This window comes from Sinocyclocheilus rhinocerous, unplaced genomic scaffold (assembly GCF_001515625.1).
Source record: "Sinocyclocheilus rhinocerous isolate Xijiao unplaced genomic scaffold, SAMN03320098_v1.1 scaffold24, whole genome shotgun sequence".
In the NCBI taxonomy this organism is placed as follows: domain Eukaryota; kingdom Metazoa; phylum Chordata; class Actinopteri; order Cypriniformes; family Cyprinidae; genus Sinocyclocheilus; species Sinocyclocheilus rhinocerous.
In genome coordinates, this window is record NW_015647124.1 from 2,175,399 (window position 1) to 2,181,260 (window position 5,862).

The 5,862-nt window shown below is 36.6% G+C and overlaps 1 protein-coding gene across 2 annotated transcripts in view; it reads left to right on the top strand.

Annotated features, from left to right (window-relative positions):
- Positions 1-526: 526 nt before the first annotated feature.
- Positions 527-5,862, top strand: part of taok2b (TAO kinase 2b) — a 28,232-nt gene continuing 22,896 nt past the window's right edge. Inside the window, exon 1 of one of the 2 annotated variants that reach the window (XM_016513360.1) lies at positions 527-1,098. The gene's annotated coding sequence lies outside the window, so the exon portion shown is untranslated. The remainder of the gene's footprint in view (positions 1,099-5,862) is intronic. The other variant, XM_016513359.1, reaches the window with a different exon arrangement.

A 5,862-nucleotide genomic window follows, 5' to 3' on the forward strand; every position in this document is an offset into this window, starting at 1 on the left:
GCAAATATGATGCAGGGCGGTGTAATTATTACTTATTATTATCCAAAGTCAAGCAAAATATAACGTGATGCAGTGGTACTTTTTATTACCAGTTTAGGCCTTTGAGTTGCACATGTATTTTTACTATGGGTATATAGTAATTCTCACAAAATTACACACATTATTTGGTTTATTCACTCTCTGTAATAAATGGTAGAAAAGCTGTCACTGGTACCCTTTCAAAATGTATTAATATATGTACCATTCATATGGTGACTAATAATAACAACAGCTGAACAGCAAATAAAAGTAGTACCATACTTATGATGCTGGATGTGAAACCTATTGAACTTTACTATTAATAGTTTTAAAGCAAAAATGTTTGCGTGAACAATAACGTAACATGGGTTTAATAATGCTTATATAAACATATAAAAATATTATAGCGTTGTTTCTCTGTTGTTTGTGCAAGCTGTCCCATTTATAAACATGCTATCGATTTACGTCGTCGACTAAAAGACTCAAACCTGGAAAGGGACTTTGCCTCCTCATTTCACTCCACAACACGCCACTAGAAAAGCGCAGGTTGTGTCTGTACTGTAATGAAATGCATATTTAGAGAACGTTATGAAACCCTTAATTTGCGCTTCACCCGCACTTCCGGTTTCCGGTCGGCTCCCGCCCCGCTCCGCCATCATGAAGTCCTGAACAAAAAGCGAACGAGACAGGAAAATAAAAACAGGGATGGACCTGTTGATGACAGAAAGAGACGAGCTGAACGCATGACACCGACGGCATGAGGAAAAAATGATGCAGATACGCGCGGCTGAGGCGGAATATCGGGCTGTGATTTAAAGAGCAGACGTTAATCGTTGTGCTTGACAGTCAGTTAATCGAGTCCGTTAACGGTTAACCGCGGTATTATCCATTGAAATACATATGAACGGACAGATTAAGTTACTCGCCACCCCTCGCGATCAGTACGTTAGAAATAGATGGGTCGCTATTTAAATCGATCGCTTTTTGTGAAGTGAGAACGGTGACGGAGTGGCCAGATTTTCCTCAGCAGGCCGGGAGCTAGCTGACTCTAGCTAGCTACAGTGGATCCCATACACCACGGTAAGACAGAGTCGTATAAATCATTTAATGCAGCGCTGGATGACATGCACGGCGTGAAACATCGCTAGACTGTGATTTCTGTGGTCGAAATGCTATTTGGACCGATGCAGCTGTTTTTGCTGTGCATGGCGTGTGTGTTTATGGGCTTGCACAATGTAACAAACATTCGCTCAGCTGCATCGCTTTATCTTCCGCATGCTCCATTAAATGATGGTGCAACACAATATATCATTTAACCCTGTCAAACTTGACGTGTGAAAACCTACGTTTTGAAATGGAACAGTTTATTGTACCTTTAGAGAAAATATCAAAGAAAATCTTAATGTGTGCAAGTGTTTTATGTTTTTTTTTTTTTTGTGTGTGATTGATAACCAGGCTTTTATGGCTCATACAGTATGACATAGTGAGAATATGGAGCTCGAGGAGGAAAAACACCTCAGTTTTGTTCAGATGCTCAAACATGCAATTTGGTGCAGAGGCTGGTATTTATATTGTCAAAAAGTAAGGTGCAATTCTGATAGCTTGTAATTTAAATCAATGAGACCTTGTAACAGATTACTTAAAAATGCCTGTTAATATCATTTGTCACTATAGCTCCCTATTATATGTCTAGCAAGATTGAAATGCTTCGTTTTCTAATCAAAGCTCTGTAGTGTTCAAACATATAATAATACAGTGCAGTACAGTGATGATTGAGAGATGAACAAATAAACATTCCTCAAAAGCCTGATGGATCAATTCAATTCATGTTTATTTGTATAGCGCTTTTCACCATACAAATCGTTGCAAAACATCTTCACAGAAAATTAAAGTTTCTACATTATATTTAGGAGTAGCTTATCAGTCGAGGGGATGTCCATATGGCAGAAATGTACAGTAAAAATCATGCAGATAATATTTGATACTCAGTTTTACTAAAAACTGTTTTATGGATAATTAAGCAAACCTACGTCACTTCATGTAACAGATTACTTAAAAATGCCTGTTAATATCATTTGTCACTATAGCTCCCTATTATATGTCTAGCAAGATTGAAATGCTTCGTTTTCTAATCAAAGCTCTGTAGTGTCCAAACATATAATAATACAGTGTAGTACAGTGATGATTGAGAGATGAACAACTAAACATTCCTCAAAAGCCTGATGGATCAATTCAATTCATGTTTATTTGTATAGCGCTTTTCACCATACAAATCGTTGCAAAACATCTTCACAGAAAATTAAAGTTTCTACATTATATTTAGGAGTAGCTTATCAGTCGAGGGGATGTCCATATGGCAGAAATGTACAGTAAAAATCATGCAGATAATATTTGATACTCAGTTTTACTAAAAACTGTTTTATGGATAATTAAGCAAACCTATGTCACTTCAATCCTGTAAGTATTTATCTTGAAATTTTTACTAACAATGTAAAAGTCGTTCTTATGTTTACTTCAAAAATCATTAAGGAAGACACCTGACATTTTTACAATTATACAAAATGCCCTTTTACTTACCAAAAAGTATAAACGGACACTCAGATGACAGAAGGCATTTGGTAGATTCTGTACAACAGGTTTTTCAGCTTAGTTTTAATCATTTTGATAATTTAGAGACCTTAGAATTTCACATGGCAAATATCTTAGTAGGCTTTATAAGGTTAACATTGAAACAATACATTGTTATGCATTCATGTGAAAGTCATACTTCCTTTTATTCTGGCATGCATTGTAAATTCTCAGACTTCATCTGCTGTTGCTCTTTTCGGTGACTCTTTTTGCATGCGTGTTAAACAGGTGTAATCTTAACATGAAAATGACTCCGAGCTTCATGGAGAGGTGTGAATCTGAATTCTGAGTCAGGTGTCTGGTCCAGCGTCCTGCTTTTGAACACTCTTACATGATGCATAATCAAGCACAATTATTCACACACAATCATTTCAATGGTGGCTGGTTCAGATCATCACTCTATTTCAGTTGTTCTTATATAATGCACTCTGTTGCTTCTACATTATATAGTGGCACTTGACTGTTCGTGAACCCTTAAGAGTTTTCTGCATAAATCTGACCTACGTTGAGACCTGATCTTCATCGGAGTTGTATAACTAGATGCATAAAACCCAATTAAATCAATGTCACAAACAATGTTTATTTTTTCACTTAAACTGCATCTTTGGTGTGAACCCAGTCCTGCACATGAGCATGAAGAAATGTTGGCCCATTTAGTTTCAACTCCATGATGTTGATGGGTTTCCATGCAAGAATTGGTTTCTTCAGATCCTTTCCCAATATTTCTGTTGGGTTAAAATCAGAACTTTGATTTGGCCTTATATTACATTATATTTCTTCTGCTTTAACGTTTATGGTCATTATCCTGCAAGGACTTGCATTCAGTGTAGCTTCAGTTCACAGTCAAGTCCGTCCTGGTTAAGAGATGAGTGAGGTTCCTTTTACTGAAGGCCAAATATAACGCTTCTCATTTAAAACAAAAAGTTCTGTCTCATCTGTCTTCTGGCTCATTTACTAATCTATCAGCACACTTTAAACTGGCAACATTAGAGCTCTGTAGTGATGGAGTTTTTGTAAGCTAAGAAGTTTGCATCATCCTGATTCCCCTGACAAAAACCCAATTGGATTTTTCCATTGGCCTTTGGATTATTATAAAAATATAAGCTCCGTGACTAACAAAAGTTTGATTCTTACATGTTTTGTTCATCATGATAGTCTTCATAAATACAATAGAGTGCAAAGCTAAACGTAGATTAAGGAACTATGCCGCAGTCACATGATTTCAACGCATCACTGTTAAACTTCGAACAACTCTTTCAGTCATTTTATATATGAGTTGGAATAGTTTGCAAGAACGTGATTATAAACACAAAAAGGCTGTGAATGCGACTAGTCAGTAGGTGAGTTTACCTGTTTGCTGTGATGTTTAAAGGTGGGGTAAGTGATTTCTGGTAGCCAATGCTGATATTTCAAATCACCAAAGCAAACACGCCCCTACCCCAAAAGGGTCTCGCCCCTATTTTGATAGCTCCGCCCCACACATATACGTACGCAACCCAGGCAACGACTATGACACACGAGCATATTCAAGCAAAAGCCAGCATATATTAGTTCTGTGAAACAAAGCAAAACCAATGTTACTCCCTTATCTAGAAGAAACAAAGCAACCTCGGCGTCCGATCGCAGGCCTTCCTGCTCCTTGAGTTCTCTCCAGCGCTGGAAAACTGATCTGATATTTACACGGGTCCTGCTTCTTGGGACCCTTCTTTTGTTCCGCAGACGTTTTCCTCATGTTTTTTTTTTAATCCGTCATCTCTATCTTTCTGTCGTCGCTCGGCTAATGTTCGTCCCGTGCACTGAGCACTCTCTCATCCCCATCATGAGTAGACACGCCCCTTACTACTGATTGGTTACAAGTTTGTTTTGGTTCTCGGCCCGACTCGGTTTTCTAGCGTTTTTGAAAAAAATACATACCCCACCTTTAATGTCTCTGACAACTACTGTAGTGACTTTAAGACACTTGTTAGAAACTGTCTAGACACGACAGGTAAAAGCATTAAAAAAACACTAGGGGTATTGCTGTTATATTGTATGTCATAGAATAAAACGTGAAAATATTTTGAGCTTGTGTTCACCACAGACCGTATTTCAGGCATTTAACTAAAATCCCATTCAAAAAAATCCATTGACTTCAGGACAATGGAAGCGGAAGTGCTGATATGCGAACTTGTTTCCAGGTTTTGGCCTACAAAAAGACGTCATCCCACAGCACTTTGTTCTTCTTGGAGAGCAGTGGTTTCCTTTTTTCTATCCTGTCATGCACACTGTCTATCTTGCACTAACTAATGCAAGATAGGCCTATCTCCTGGAATGATATGTTGATCCTGGAATGTTTTGCTCCTGGACTGATTTTTTTTTGATGAGCACTTCTAGAATAACAGTGTTGTTGAATTTCTTCCACTTGTGCACTCCTTAGATTAAAGAAGTCCAAATTCTTTCATAATTCATATCATACATTTTTGTCAACCTTTCCAGAAACTTGTTTACAGATATCTGCACACTTCAGGGGCCAGTTGCATAAAAGGTTTAGACTGGTCTTACAAGTTAGTCATCTAATTTTTTCTTTAAGACTAGTCATAATTTTTTAAAAATTCAGTTACATAAAAGCTTAGATTAGTCTAGTCTAAGTTAATTCCAAAAATAAGACTATCTGCTAGTTGGTCAAACTTGTACCGAAGATACTGTCTTAACATAAAGGCTAAGTTTATGCAACTGGCCCCAGGAGCAGACTGGATAAAGAAGGTTCATGATCTTTCAATTGGGCAGGGCTGCTAAACTTGGTGTCTCATTACTGTAAAATACCTGACTCCAAAATACATCTTTGAGTGAACGTATAATCGTAGTTGTTTGCATACTTTATACAGCAAACATATTTATTCCTGGATCATTTTGGTCAATAAATAAGCCAATAGATTCAATAGAAGCCAAAAAATTCAAAAATAGCCTAATTTAATTTTGTTATCTTTATTTATATGTTAGGTTTCATGATTCGATGATTCTGATTCAGAATTCTTGATTCTATTCTGTATTGATCATTTTGGATGCATCTCGGATATAGTGCTTAAAAAAAAATCTCTTGACTAATGCTGTAAATGAAGTCAGTTGGTACATTACTAAAATATTAAAGGTTAAAATTAACAACACAGCCCATACTATTAAATTTAATTACTGTTTTATATATATATATATATATATATATATATATATATATATATA